A 17,190-nucleotide genomic window follows, 5' to 3' on the forward strand; every position below is an offset into this window, starting at 1 on the left:
CCGAAGAGAATCGAATAGCCAATGATGTTTGTAAAGCCGATAGAGAGAGCCCCTCCTGCCAGTTTCAGGCCTCCCAATCTGCCCAGATAGAGAACAAATACCATTGCTCTCACGTAAACAACACAATTCACAGCTGCCACAGGGATTGTGATGCCACCTAGCTGTTTCAATTCATCAAGAACCTGAAAATAATAACACCAAGAATTAGCATATCAGCAAAATATCCCTCAACAGCCCTCAAATCAATTCAGTTCAATTCATATTCACAGCCCACTAGGAACTTGAAAAAACGTGTTCAAAACTTATAAACAATAACTTCCATGAAAAAATGTACTACAGTGAATCTAAACTTTTAAATGCCTCTTTATACTTGTGGAACTCAATTGCTAGGGATCGACTGCCTCTTTATACTTGTGGAACTCAATTGCTAGGGATCGATAGATTGATGAGTGATTGGGCATTACAGTGATGGACCCAACCTCATATTCATCTCAGAACTGATAGTTTGATGAGTGATTGGGCATTACAGTGATGGACCCAACCTCATATTCATCTCAGAACTAATAGATTGATTGAGTGATTGGGCATCACAGTGATGGACCCAACCTCATATTCATCTCAGAACTAATCAATTATTATGTTGATATAAACCAATTTATCATTTTATATGAATAGAGGGTCATCCAGTATTGGTTACAACTAGTTGACATAAGGCATTACACTGACCTGGCTGAGCAACACTCGGACAATCAATATTGTTTACAACCAGATAGACACCTTTTGGAATTGTTGCACATACACTGTGTCAGTTGGTAAGTTTCATCTGAGATGAGACCATGTGACCACAAGAATTCATTGTTGCTTATGCTGATATCTATCTCTAACAAAGGATTGCCCGTCTACAAGCAATTTAAGGGGCAAAGCAAATGTTAGTACAAAGGATTGAGCACTAATAGATAAACAAATATATTAGATTTGATTACAACAATAAAAACAAAAGCCCCCCCATGAGCAAGAACTCATTTTTTCACGATGAAATGCACATTCTCTCAACAACAAAATATTACTCAAATCTCTTTGGTGATTTTACCCTTGGTACAGGGCTTACAAGACTAACATGGAATGGAGTTACATTTCAAGCTGGACCTTGAACCTAGCCAGCTTGCAAAACCCATGTTTAATAGAGATTGCCCAATAGCACGATTAGAAATGAAAGCCCTTAACCTTTTCATTAGCTACATTCATTATGAAAATTGTCCCGGTTGACCCTCCCTTTGTAGTTAGTGAATTCCATAATCACATGAGCTTTATGTAAACAAAATCTACATCATTGGAAGAATCCTAAAATGATTGTGAAAGAAGATAGACCTACAACAATTCCTCTAAGGTTAATGGGCTTGATGTTGGGCTTTTTGTTATGCTCCATCACAAGAGTTGCTAATTGAGGCACATAGTGTCCTACAAAATTACATCAACCAACATAGTTAGTGTTAAACAAGATACACAACCACCAACATGAACAGTTTTAAAGAGCTTAAAAGAACAAGTGAGCATAGTCTACATATATGTTAAAAGATAACGCCAGGTCATACCTCCATAACTCTCCCCTGTTATGTAAAAATCTACATCTCTGTATTCCATAAATTTCTCAAACCAATTCAAAAGGAAAGACAGGTTGTCTTCAGCTGCATTTTTTGACACTTGTTGTTTAGTTATAATCTTATTCAATATTGCCCAAAAACTACAGTCGCCATGATCATCAATCTAAGAACATATTTCATTGCCGCAATCAAAAGGAAAGAAATATGGATAACAAATAACATACCAGTCATTGCATTGTTATAATACTGGTACTCTAAATTAGTGTTGGAATAAGAAAACCCCACACCAACTGGACTCTCTAGATATAGCATGTTTGGTTCTGTCATCAATAAAATTGCACATGGTAAATGTCATGGTATATAGTTAGCTTCTAATTATGCTTGAGCCTTCAAGTAATCCAAACTATTGCTAATCAATCCAAGAAAAAACAGAGTTGTTACCTGTATTCCAAGAGTCACTGACCTTATCTTTGTCACATGGGCAGTTTACCCTTGTGAGTTGCTCCACAAGGACTAATACACTTTGAAGGGTGTCTTCCATATACTTTGGCAATGTGTGCCTCCTTATGGATCTTTTGTTGTTGACAGTAGGTAATTGCATTAGTATACTTAGATTCCCAAGCTAGGGTTTTCTCTTGGAATAGGCTTTGAACTTTTAGACTTGTAATCATGAAATAACCATACATAGAATTTGCTGCAAGTTTATGTTTACTATAGTAACTTGTCGGGTACTTGTAATTGAATTCAATAGAATACTCATTTCTGTACTAATGGACTGTGGACGTAGCCCTGGATATAGATATTTTCAGTTAGCTTTGAAAGCATAATACATAATGCTTCATGAAAAGTGAATTTTTTTTATGATTACCAGCTGAAAATATTGTTCACTAGATAGTTATATTATTGTTGTCTACTCGACCAATTCACAATTCATGATTGTGAAAGTGCCTATCCAAGCTGGGGTGGAAATCTGACAATGGGGTGATGGGTCAAAGTATTTGGACCATCTCTCAAATCTCTACTTTGGAGGTCATATTTGCTCATTTAAGAGTTTGGGCAGTGTGGGTCACAACAATGTTTAGATGGTTAATTGCTACTTAAATAAAATCACCGCTAGACCTAGTGGCTTTTAATGGATTTTTTTATTGAGTGATTGATATTTCATACCTCAAAAAAAGCATAAAAGAGGTTTTATATTTATATATATGTTGGATGACTTGCTAAGATTAAAATTTCAGTTCTGATGTCTTTGCATATTGTTTGACCAGATCAATTCAAAATGGGCAAGCGAAGTAAATGACAATATATCATGGATCTTGAGGTGCAAGACCTCAAAGGAAAAATGACGTTCTCTAGTAAAGACTTGGTTTGGACAAAAATAAATAGAAAAAACAATAGTATTGATCGAGTTTTCGTAACCCCATTATGACGAGTCGCTGACTTTATCAAAAGAGAGGAAGAAAATCCTATTGCTCCATGTAAATTCATACGAAAAAAAAAATGAACCAAAACAAAGAGCTACCGCTGCATTGCAATATGAGATGTGAGTATTTAAAAAATGTATTGTTTAGATCTTTTGAAACCACGTTTATCTTTATTTGTATGTACTAACATTTTAAATTTTTAGTGTAGTTATCATTGTTCATTTGGCTTAGAGGACAAAAGAGGAAATCCTCCAGCTAAATGAAGGACCTCATTTGTGCAGAAGAGAGGTTGCTAATGCCACTTTATTGTGAAAGTTATGCATGAAGTTCCTGATAGAGCAATACTAACTTTCAATATGTATGAACATGAAGATGGGGAAGGTTGGGCTTGTCATGGTCAACGTGACACTTCAGGTGAGACCAGGACCTTGCATAGGCCAAATCTTTCAAGGGACGTTGTTGCGTATGTAGAGTGTTGTTCCTTTTTGGGAGTGTCTGTTGATGTAGTGTATAGAATCCACATTAAGAGACATGTTGACATCGATGTGGCAGCTCGAGATAGAGATTTCTTCTTATGCAGGAAAGATATTGTAAACATATATAATAGGTTGGCGAAGGGAAATTATCAACTTCACAAAAAAGATGAAATAAGTGTAAACTTTTGGTATCAAAAGCATCGAGAAGATCTTTTCTTTTACCAAAAGCCCAATGGTGTGGAGGTCTCTTTTATAATAGGGATTCAAACAAAGTGGATGTTGGAGACAATGGTCAAGCTATTGCATAATAGCTTAATAGCCATGGATTCAACATTTAATACAAATAAATAAGGGGTAAGTCAGATACCAATGATTGATTGAATATATTTATTTAAGTTGTATACATTCAGAATGATTAATAACTTGTATTTGACCTTATGTAATGTTGAATATGACAGTATCAGTTGTATATACTCGTGGCATTTAATGAACAACAAAGCAGAGTGCCAGTTGCATGGATCGTGGCATCATGAAACACATCAGATGATATTGCAATATGGCTGGAGCAACTCATGCGCAAGTGTTTCCAAACCCATCCTGATTGGAAAGTTAATGCTTTCATGGTTGATGATGCACTCGCTGAAATCAGTGCCTTGAGGTAACTTTAACATTGTCATGATATAACCAAACTTGCATTTTTTCTAAAAATAGCACACTAAAATGCATTGAACATGGTAGGAAGATCATGGGTTGTGATGTGATCTTATGCGTTTGGCATGTACGGAGGGCTTGGTTAAAAAATGTCAATCGGTTGGCCACTAATTCCATAAAAGCCAATGAGATGTTCAGTGAGTTAGGTTTCATCATGAAACACACTCTCAATTATGAAGTGGAATAGGTTTCATCATGAAACATACTCTCAATTATGAAGTGGAAGATGCAATCAATCAATTTTTTATCAAATTTGCAGATGAAGAGAAGTTCTTGGATTATTTCAACAAGAATTGGGTCACAGGAGATAAGATTCATAAGTAAACATTTTTTTCGTATTATATGCATTTTTTTCTTCTATAAAGGTGATATAGTGACACTGACATGGTTCCATTTGCAATTAGGTATGTGGGCGAAATGTTGTCGGGAGTTTACTCATGCAAATCAGGAAACCAATAATGTTGTTGAGTCATACCCTTGTTACCTAAAAACAACATTTCTATCTGATAGAAGGAAAAAATGTGCACGGAGGATGGATTGGTTATTGCATATGCTACTAACAACAGTTGAACCTCATTATCGGTTCAAGGAAATCTTAAAAAAAGAAGGATTTCTAAACAACTACAAGAGAGAAAGTAGCTAAAATCATCAGTGGAACGAACAAGAAAAATTTTGGATACTGATTGTTGTCCTCATGACAGCATAACTCGTGCTTATTAGGTGAGAAGTCAGACAGATCGAGGTAAAAAATACTTTGTCACCTGGTATCGTATGGATTTTATAATGTGTGAATGTCCATGTCCTATCTGTGGAAACATTTGCAAGCATGCCATAAAGGTTAATTGGTTGTATTTTCACTCGGATAATTCAAATCCATTACTTCATCAACATGTATAGGATAACATATGCAATGACCCATCTAAGATCAATATAGAGCCTCAAAACCATGATGTAGATGTCGATCCCACTCTTATGGCCACAAATATTGTTGATGCAGATGTCGGGGCACTTTATTTGACAAGGGAGGAGTTGTTTAGCTATACACATCTCATTTTAGATAACCCTCCTACTATTTTGACGAAGACAAACCAGTTGACTAGTATGCTTAAAAAAATGTTGGATGAAGCCAATAATTTATACATTATTGATTTTGACTTTACACATGGGTTGGGTTCTCTTGAACAATCTTTGAAGAGGAAGAAGAGTTTCCTTAGCCCCACAAAGAAAAGAAGAAGCAACAGAAAAAACAATGGTTTGGAAATTGATTTAAATGTTGATTCATCAGAATATGAACCATTTAGTTTCGATACTTCAATAAGCGAGGACATCATCGATCAAATAATGCCTTGTTTATGGTTTTAGGTTAGTTTCATGTGTTGAATAGAGTCATGGTTTTAGATTTAAGTATTTAATCATCACCATTATTTAACATGTGGTATGTTTATTTTTATAGCAATGCAACAATCTCCAACCATGGCGATAACCCAAGAACAAAGGGAGATGCAAGACCATCTAACCTTACCTGCCATGCCAGGTACATTTGACACTCTTTCATTATGTGCGCACATATATCTTGATGCTCTAGAAAAAAATTTTATAATAACATTTGACACTTTTCTAGGTAACTATAGAACAAGTGGAGAAGCATCATCTTCTACCATCGCTGATCATCTATGGAAGGGCTTCAACTCTAGTGGGAATCAATGAGGTATGCACAAAGAATAGATAAGCTAGGTTTTCATGGCCTCGTCAAGTGGGTTGCCATTTTTCATATGATATGTCTATTTATGTTTTCCTATTGTTATGTTGTTATGAAAATACCCTTTTCATAATCTATTCATGGTCACTGAAAAATTAGGATTGCCAAATATGATCATTATCAGTGCTTATGTTTCTTCCCATGCATTGCTCATTGAAACAAAGTTTAGTCCTCAACGCCTTTCCCCCACTAAGGTGTTAACTGTATTTCCTATGCCAAAGTCATGGGCTTTACATGCCTTTTTATGCTTGTTCATGGTTGAGGAGAAGGACCATCATATGGGTTCATTGCCCATGCTTGTATTTTTTCCCTATCCATCATGTTGGCTGTCAAATATAATCTCTTTACTTATTTATGTTCATGCAACATGTTTGATTTTTATACTTAAACATGAAGTTACTATGTTCTCATACCTATGTTCATGGTTCGGTGTTTATTAGATTTATAGATCTTTATATTTTACATCTTTATAAATTTATGGTTAGATGGTCAAAGGCCAGTGAGGTTTGAACCTTATCATTGCGTTTTTTGTTGTTGGATTTTTTATTCCTTGCCTCTAGTCAGAGATCTCGTTGGATTTTCATGACCTCATCAAGCTGATTTTTCCTTCATGGAATAGTATATGATAGCGTAGTATATTGTTATGTTATTTTGAACATGCCCTCTTCATGATTTGTTGATGTTCACTGAACGATGTTCTGTCCTCTTATGCCTATGATAAAGTGTTAACTGTCCTATTGCCCAATTCAAGGTCAGTTGTTATCTTTAAGTTGTGTGTTCGATGAAAGTGTTTATTTTGATCTTGTGTGCTCATGTATATATGTGTGTTGAAGTTCCTGGTCACATATAGTTTATGGTCTGCTAAGATAATACAGGTGTTGATTAATTTTCAAAATTTTAACGTGGACGCTCTTTTTTTCAAGTTGTTCTATAGTTCTGCTTCCAACCAGGATTGTCCATGCATTGAACCTCAATGTGGAAGACATAAATTCTCAGCCAAGCACACAATGTTTATCTATACAAATATTTTTTGTTGTAAAACGCATCATGGAAGTCATGGTCATGGTTGAAGGCTTGTATTTTATCTAGTCCATGGTTTTCCAACTTCCAGTTGTACAGTAAGTGAAAAAGTTGTGATAGATTAATTTACCTTTTGTATAAGCATCATTACATGAAATGATGCTCTGGAAGCACCAGGGAAGTATTATTCAATAATGTGGCAGTTTCCACGGTCTTGAGGAAACAGTTCTAGCATTTTGTAATAAATTGAATATAATGAAATCCATTGCAGTGAATTTCTTGCTAGCAATCTGTTATATTTCCAAACTTTTGATGTTCAACTCCACTCCATTTTGATATCTTCCTTTTTATGTCAGTAAAGCAGATCCATTGCAATCATTGTACTTATCATTCCAATGGTAGCCCCTTTAAATTATTAATTAACCAATTTAAGCTAATAAGGAAGATCCTTGCAAGTGTCCACTCTATTCCATCTATGTTCCTCAAACATGCCAATGAAAACACTGATTCATTCTTTGAAATCTGCTCCCTTCACCATATTTCCGCTTTTGAACCAATCTGCTAAGGAAGTGATTTCTAGTAAATCTTTAACATAGAATGTGGCCCATAACCATATCCATACAATGTTTGGGTTCATAAATAGATTGCAGTTTGTGTGAAGGTGCAACAACATTTAAAGAGGCAGATCAGTTAATAGGCATCTTATGGTCGTTGTATGTATTCATGCTTCTTTTAAATTAATAGTGTTTTCCAGACATAGAAAGAAACTTATATGGTAGCTTTTATAAAATTAGAAGTGCTTTTATCAGTTCTATTTTAGGCACAGATCTATCTCAGTTGAAATCACAAGCTTGTTGGGTAATCTCTGTACAATCGAAGTGCCCTGGGGTTTTTCAGGGTGTTGAATTCATATATACAATGTTGTTGCAGAGAATGTTAGTACTGAGATCAGTGTTATTGCAAAGAATGTTAGTACTGAGATCAATGGTGTTGCAAAGAATGGTAGCTGTGAGTTGGGTTTGGTTTATATTTACAGTCTTCCTGATGTCTTCAACTCTGATTCGATGAACAACTATAGTAGTTTGAGTGTATGGCATTCCTTTTGCCCTGCTATTATAAATTTTGGGTTTGGGGAATTGATTACAAGTTCAATACTGCCAGTAGAACAACAAGGGTCTTGGTATTAGACTGGCCAGTTTATTGGGGAGATCATGTTCCATAAAAAGATCTTGGAGCATCCTTGTGTGACAAATCGGCCTGAGCTGGCCAAGGAATTTTATGTGCCATTTTACACCAGATTGGCTGTGGGGAAGTACCTATGGTCTGAATACTCTGCGGAGGACAGGGACTGGCATGGGAAGATGGTAATAGAGTGGTTGCAGGGGCAAGAATATTGGAAGAGGAATTGGGTCTGGGACCACTTTCTCACGATGGGGAGGATCACATGGGACTTTTGTCGATCCCGAGATGAGGATTGGGGCAGCAGTTTCCTGTACATGTACATGCCTGGGATGAAGAATGTTACTAGGCTACTGATTGAGAGGAATCCATGGGATGAGAAAGAGATGGGTGTCCCATACCTTGCTGCATTTCATCCAAGGAGTGCATTTTCCAATGTATGAAGAAGTTTTTTCAATTGCAAGGGGTCATTTAATTCTTCTAAAAAAACAATGTTTAATCATGCAATAACAATTTCCTACTTTGTATCAAAATTGTCTAGTCTAGTACCATAATAACTGGTTCTGTGTTCAAAATGTAGTCCATGCCTGTTTTCAAATTTCATCTCTTTTTAATCCACATTGGCAATAACTGTTAAACAGGGTTGGTTTGTGAAGTACAAAATGAACCAAAAGCTTTGCTGATATTGAAACTGACTTTGGGATGCAAGTTCTCAGGTTGATGTAATAACATCCTCCCTCACATTGGTCAGAGTTGCCGTTGGACAAGGTTGGTTTGTGAAGTATAGAATGAACCAAAATCTTTGTTGATATTGAAACTTGCTTTGGGATGCAAGTTCTCAGGTTGATGTAATAACATCCTCTTGAAACTGGCTTTGGGATGCAAGTTATCAGGTTGATGTAATAACATCCTCCCTCACTCTAGTATTAACTTTCTTCAGAGATGTCTGTGTGTTTGTGAGTATTGGTTAGAGCTGCCTGTGTGTTTCCGAGTTCCATTTGTGTTTGTTCATTGTGTTTTTTTTGGGTGATGCCTTCATAGTTGCAAGCTTATGGAAAACATGGCATATCCCTTGCTGAGCATATGAGCAGGATTTTCATCTAGTTGAAGAGAAGTAAAAGGTACCCTATTTCAATAGAACCTTGATATACTCTGAAAATGCAATAATGAGTAAATGTTCAGGTTTACAGCACTGCAAGCATATGACAACCATTACAATTGCACAAGTATTTTCTTGGAATACTTTGACAGCGATTACAATTCACTGTTCAGTAGACAATGTTCTTGTTCTACAAGTGAAGTGAGTATTAATCCCCCAGTGTCTCAGCCATAAATTCTAAACCCTTATATCTACACTGAGAGAGGTGAGGTTGCGTTATAAAACCTAGGTCTAACATGCAGTTCAAATTTGGAGTGCATAACTCAAGTTCCAATATTTGATACATCAGCCATTTCTGTGAACTAGAAATATGCAGCCTGATTGAGGTGAATATCAGACCTGGGTTTAGATGGATCTGGACTGTTATTTCAGTGAGATTGCCTTCATCAAACTGTTGTAGATTCGGTTATTGAGAACCTTATTTCAAGCAGATATACTCCCATGTAATTGATTAATAAAAATTGTTTTATTTTGGAGAGGGGAGGTGGGGATGACTCCATTGCTTCTGTGAAATTACACCTATATTATGTACCAGGATACCATCACCCAGATAAAACATCATCGGTGGACATAAATACTTGGGAATCATTAATTGGTTTAAAATTTTATATTGGTGCATTTACAAATTGATCAAATGGCTCTATGATGCATATAGTAATGACAATATTCCTATACCCACCTGCCCCTGATAAATTGCAAGTGAAGTCCAAGGTTCACATTATTCATATCCCATTGCGTCTGAAAAGTGTCATCATTCAAGGAGGGCTAGCTCCCCACATTTCTCAAATTGCTGTATATTTCCAAAATTGGATTATTACAATCTCCCATATTTTGAAGCATTAGATGAAATCAGCTTTTATAAGTGGGGTGGCCCGTTGAAAATGGTACCCAAATGGAGAACTCCACACATCATTAAGCTCACCAAGCATCTCAGCTATGTTTTCTCAGTTGCTACAATAATTGTTATTTCAATTAGATATAAATAACTATGTAAAGAGGATTGAAGGTTTACGAGATATAAATAACTATATAAAAATGATTGAAGGTTTGAGATATTAAAAATATTTGAAGAGAATATTTGTGATATGCACAATATTTATTTGATTTATAGGCTATTTGAAAGAATCCAAAATATTAAAATAGTTCCTCCCAAGGCTTAGTCATCACCCCAAAACATTATAATGTCTTCCACAAGGTTGGGTGAGATATTTCTAATATGATACTTGGAAAGGTTATGTTCCCAGTACTACAATATTGACTATGAAAACATTTTTAAGAATGTAGCAATGCCATCTTTCATAAGTAATGGAATGCCACTTAGCTTATTTATAATTTAAACTATCAAAACAAGCAATGTCTTAGTTTACTTCTATATCCATGTTTATATCTTTAAGAAATCTATATCCATGTTTATATCTTTGAGAAATTTTGGTTAGCTGCAATCATAAATGAATTTTCATACCTACATTAATAAGATAGATATATCTGAACCTGTCATATATTTCCGATTCATTGCTTTACAAATAAATTTCTATGTTAACTATTTAATATTTGATCCATGAAAGATATCTGAATGGAAATATACAAGCTAAAAAGATATTTATAATATAAAAATTAAAAAGCTAAGCCAAAGATGTATGACTTAGTATTTTGAAAAAATTAATTTGGAAATGGGGAATGAGGAATGCATACAATTATATTAGGTACATAACTTTATATTCTCATATACTTTTTTACAAAGTTTAATACAATTTTTATCACAATGAGGAGCTAGCAATTTGGTTTGGATTTATACATAGCATGTATGTACACCCCCATAATTAGTGTGTGATGAGTGTCACAAGTCAGTGGGGATGGCTTCTTTCTTTTCGTTTTTTCAAACACCTGCGAAGTTTTCAAATGAAAAGGAAGAAGGTGAAGCTTGTACAATATGGTTCTCAGATTCACCTTGTTGTATCTTCTAATGTTGTACCTAGTTTTTTTTCTAAATATTGTAGCTAGTCTCAATGACAGAAGCTTTAGACTAGCCTATGACGGCTTCAAAACATCATTAGATTAGCCTTTAAATTAAATAATGAGATCTTGGGTAACAATACCTCAATTTGTAGCATGGAAATCTTGGGCCATAAGAAATATTTTACATATCATAATGAACTTTGCAAATGTCATTGAAATCCTCGACTCCTTGACACCCAACATAGTTATTGACCATATTTTGATTGTGAATAATAGATATTTTCTGTAGTCATCAGTAAACATATCTTTCCAGCACTGGGCCCTAACATAAATATTTCGAGTTTAGGAGTTTCTAGTTGTTCCTGAAGCATATCTAGGTCTAGATATTACTTATGGTAGACAAATTGGTTACATCTTAGGACCTTGTGTAGTGCACTCTATGTAGCATGTCTAAAGTTGTGAAGGGTTGTATTGCAGTTTACATTCAAAATATTTCAAATAATATGTGATGAAGGGACATACAGGTTAGGAGTATAAGCAGTTTAGAAATGCAGCAATGGATGCACACCAGTAGTGCATCTCTCACAGATGTGTACAAATTTTTCTGGTCAAAATCAAATTTAACAACCTATTTAATTTTGAAATTCCAACCTTAAATGATAACTTGGAGATTTCTCATCCAACATTATTTTACGATATATGTTTAGTCACAAGTACACGGCAATTACATTCAAGCTTAATGGCAACTTGGAGGTCTTAGAATACAATGTTATTTTACAATATATTGATATTAATTCTTAATCACAAATGCAACATCTGTGAGGAGTAGGAGGACTAAATATTGATTTAGGTCTTGTTCATTACACAGTCATGCGCTCATTGTAAAGGTCTGCCTATGTATATATATATATATATATATATATATATATATATATATATATATATATATATATATATATATATATATATATATAGACATGCTACGGTGAACAATGCAATGTTGGAGCCAAATCATTAAGGTTGAAGCCACAGTCACATCAAATCTATGAAGTGTGACCTGTCTTCTCACCAGTTATCCTTTACAGTAGTCATTTCGATAAATTCCAGTCGTAATAATGAGAAAAGCAACACAATACTATAGGTGTGTAATTGAACTGGAACAAAATGTTGGTTTCCTTCCTCTTGTTATTTTATCACCTTAAAAACCCAGAATCAGCTATGAACATCAGTTTACGAGGATAATACACAACCACCTTCAGTAAACAGGGGAGGTGGGCATAGTTGGTGGTGAAACAATTGAGGTTTTACAAAGTCTTGTCCCCACATCATGAGCTGGGACATCTAAAGAAGTCTCCATCCTTACAGGCTATGATTTACCATTTGGTTGGTCTGTCGTTTTGTCTAGTAAGAACGTGCACAAACAACCCTATCAAACAGCTCCAGTGGAACATGTTCTCCCCTACGCTGGTGTGGAGCAATTGTTGCAGTGTGGACAAGCGTTTTCCATTTATCCTGAAGCACAAGTGCTTCATAAGACCCTCGTGGAACATAAATAGAAACCAGTAAACAATTACTATTTAAAATTTATACAGTTTTCAAGTTATTCCTTACTCCATGAATCTCTATTTTTGCAAAATTTAATTTTTATTGAATTTTATTCTCTATTTTTTTATCTTATACTAAAGAACAAATGAAAGTATTGAAAAAATATAGATGTTGCAAATATAGATGTTGCTAATCAAGTCAACACATTCAGTAAAGATGATCATTTTGGGCCAATTATCAGTGCATCATAACCTCACAATGTGAGCCACAATAGATTGTTAAAATAAATAAAGCAATCTTACATTGATGAAGTCCAAGAAGCAGCATGAGAAAGCATGAAAAGTGAATCATCAACACTAGTGGATGAAGATGGGATCGAGTTTGGTTCCAACATGAATCCCACAGCTTCTAGTTTTTCAGGATGTGAAGTACTCACTTGGATTAGAGTAGTGTTCTCATCAGTCACTTTCATGCCATGAAGAAGAATTTGGACTTGGAACCCGCCCTCAAGAAGATTAATCAATGCCTCCATTGCAACCTTCTGCTTGTAATGTGTGACCAAGTAGCAGGTATTTATGATTAAAATTGTTGTGTGTGACAAAGTAGTAGGTATTTGTGATTAAAATTGTTGTATTCCTTATTAATAGATAGGCATGGGTGAATATTTATGTTTCTAATATATACGATAAAATTTATAAGATCTGAAATTTGAGTATGCACTCAAGGACTACTATTGCTACTACAAGGCAATCTTAAATCTCCAAAATGGGGGAAGCCAAATAAGAAAGAAAGGAAAAACACTTGCCTTGAGATTAGAAACAGTTGCAAACTTTTGACTCAATAAACAGCTCTGGGACTGCAAAGGATTTGATGCCAAGCTTAACCACAGAAGTAGAACACACAAAAGTTGGGTTATTCCAAAAAAGGCATATGAATATTAAAATTAACTCCCTTTGATCAAACCCAACACCTCACTAACTTCAAGATTTTGAGCAAGGCTCCGAAAATGTTTTAGTTTTTATGTTTTCATCTGAAAATGAATCCAATTGAGAGTGGGTTGCTATAGTAGTCGACGAACTTGCAACAATTGAGACATAAAAATACATGGATTCAATGAGATCTTATGTTGTACTTCCAAATCATACCATAGATTATTTATTGAAATTTTGTTGGCATTTATTTTTGTATATTGGAAATATGTAGGAGCTTATTAGATGCTACCATCATTAAATCATTATCACATGCATTCTTGTAAGGAGGAGAGCTTCACAATTTTGTCTCTTCCCACTGTAATTAAAAATATCATATGTAGAATTTGATTGGGATTGTAAATAGAATATAGAGGGTGTGCACAATGCTAGGAGACTACAATGATAGGATATTTTTTATCAGTGCCCTTCCCACACTCTACAATTCAATTTCTTGCAAAACTCAAATCCTGATCTAGTCTCAAATTTGGCTGTGTCTATCCATATTGATTCAGATATCATTTTTGGACTATTTTTTCTTATTCCATCATACAAAACCCCATAAATCTCATGAATGCATATAAAGTAAGGTAAAATTTGATCTGTTGTCAATATTCTTTTTCTGAGGAGAATCTAGAAGTATACATTAAAAAAAGACAAATAAAGTGTGAGATGCAATTCTAAACTTTGTTAAAGCAGGGCATGATACTATGGTCACTCTTTCATAGATATTCTAGTTTTTATCTAAGAATCCCTTTGTAGAGGAAAAACTATTGCAAGATTTGGAGGGAGTGGAGTGGTCACATGGGGGATTTAGCATAGTAGACCATCATGATGGATTTGATTTCTTGGAGAAATATTGACATTTCCTAACTTATGACACACTGAGCATGAGCAAGATTTGCTTTGATTTAAAAAGACTAGGTCCTTACTGTCATAATAAATCCATAAACACAAGATCCAAAATATAGAGAAGTCAAGCCAAAATAGAGTTGTGATCTGGGAAAACTATGGGGATGAAATCCAAGGTGGAGACGGGAAGAGTGACTAGGTTATTGAGAAATAATAGTGTTATTAAGAATAAATTCATTATAAACATAGTAAACAAACCTTTCATCACTGATCAACAACCAACAAACAAATCACATAGCATATCAATATCTCTCCAGAAACAAAGATCTGAGAAGGTGTTTGGAAGGATCAGACAACACCATAATGTATTAATGATAATAAAAAAACCATGAACCAATTACTTTTCTCAAAATACATTTGTTCATATACATGGAATATATTATATTTGTCCATAAATTTGTCTCCCATACAAAAAACGTAATCGTTGCATGTTGGGGAAAAATAAACATTAACAGGTTCTTCTTTAGTGAAAGAACCATGCTATGATAGACCCAAGAAAAATGATAACAACAACCCATTCGCACAATGGGGATCTATATTGATGGTGATCAATGATTTCTGTTGCAGTGGATGGTGATCCTATGTCATATTTGACATCTACATATGTGCTTAAAAATGATGTGGACATTATATCAGTGGATGTCTTTTCAATATCTACAGAGCAATTGATGGTCAAATATTGAAATTGACAACTCCAATTTATTGCTTCCTTATGAAGGGGTTTTAAATTGTCCTTCTGAACCCGATAGATGCCTTTCATCTGATTACATATCAACTCCGAGTTGGTGAAGACTTCAATATCATTGACATCATGTTGTTTTGCCTCTTTTAGCCCTTCAACAAGGGCAATGTAATATGCCTCATTGTTTGTCGTCATTCCAGGCACTTCTCTCTTTCCATGAAATAAATGATTTGTTGCCATATTGTAAAGGACAAATTTAACAACTGCTCGACCTGGATTTGGAAAGCAGGACACTTCAATGCATAAACGCCACTTTTGCACCATTTTTTACACTTAAAAAACCTGAAAAATAAGATAACAATAAATTCATGTTAAACAAGTAGACGATTTTCTATTTTTTAATACTCGACATGTTTTTCAGTCATATATAATTCAAAAAAGTAGATAATTTTTTTCACATTCAATGTAAGACTGACTGACAAATTTTGTTGGAGTATCAAAACCAAATTGAATGCTTTCGATATTGTTAGATATAAGTATCCCTATGACTGTTACAATGTCATATTTCCTACTAGTAGTTATAAGGTGGAGCTAGAAATTCAATTTCAGAGCTTGCAAGAATAATTTTCAAAACAGTAAGATTTCTTAAGTGCACCAGTCTTAAAAAGTTCCTGCATGCTCAGAAAGATAAATTAGTGCGATATATGTTGTCTGATGATGTTATGGGGTATATAGTGCAATTTAAGATAGCCTCATGACACCTTTTGATTATTTGAGTAGTTTCTCTGATTTACAATTCTTTCTTTGCAACATTCTAACTAAAATTGAAATTAATGTTCAATCTGGTATTGTAACAAAATTAAACAGAAGATAGAATCTCAATAATGGCAAAAATAAATAGCACAAAAGGATGCAGGCTATTTGGGATGCAAGCCTTTCCTTTAAGATGCAACTTCTTGCCTCATTCACTTTGAACATGGCGTTCCTAAAAGGAAAGATTCCTAAAACAACATGAACATATGCAATCCAATAAATGTTGGCCATGTTTTTTGAGGGTGACCATTTGCTAAGCAGGACTAGACTTGAATGAACCCGGGATATATATATATATATATATATATATATATATATATATATATATATATATATAATGCATAGGACAAATGCATTCAATGACCCAACTGTATTATCTTGGCCAAGCTAAAGTCACGGTGGTTTTTCATTGGGTTTCTTATCTAACTTGCAAGAGGTTAATACACCCAGAATGCACACCCTCTTTAACAGGCTCTAACATTTGACTAGATATATGAGATTTTAAGGAAAGTAGACCATATGAATAATAGATAGATGAAATTTTACAAGGAATTAGAGTGATAGATGACAACATTTTTTGTTTGGAGAGGTAGAATATGGGGATCATGATGCAAGGGGATGAGATAAAATCATGCAAATGTAACTACTATTTTTTATTATGTAAGTTTTTCCTTATTGAAAAAAGTTTAAGACATTGCCGAAATTTGAATTGAATATGGATATGGATTACAATGCAGGGCCTGGATGCTCATCACTTGGTTATGAATCATTCATGGAGCATGGTCCTTTTAAACCCGGGGGACACAATGGCGAACTTTTGTGGAGAAATAAGTACTCTTGGAATGCAGGTAACAACTTTGTTTTCTCTTGGATTGATTAGAAATAGTTTGGATGACTTGAAGGCTCAAACATAACTAGAAGCTAACTATATACCATGAAATTTACCATGTGCAATTTTATTGATGACAGAAACAAACATGTTATA

The 17,190-nt window shown here is 34.6% G+C and overlaps 1 pseudogene; it reads right to left on the bottom strand.

Annotated features, from left to right (window-relative positions):
* LOC149261629 (uncharacterized) overlaps positions 1-1,913 on the bottom strand; it is a 166,761-nt pseudogene extending 164,848 nt beyond the window's left edge.
* Between the last annotated feature and the right edge of the window lie 15,277 nt (positions 1,914-17,190).

This window comes from Pinus tabuliformis, chromosome 6 (assembly GCF_031772625.1).
Source record: "Pinus tabuliformis cultivar Carrire ecotype Pingquan chromosome 6, CPIR1, whole genome shotgun sequence".
In the NCBI taxonomy this organism is placed as follows: Eukaryota; Viridiplantae; Streptophyta; class Pinopsida; order Pinales; family Pinaceae; genus Pinus; species Pinus tabuliformis.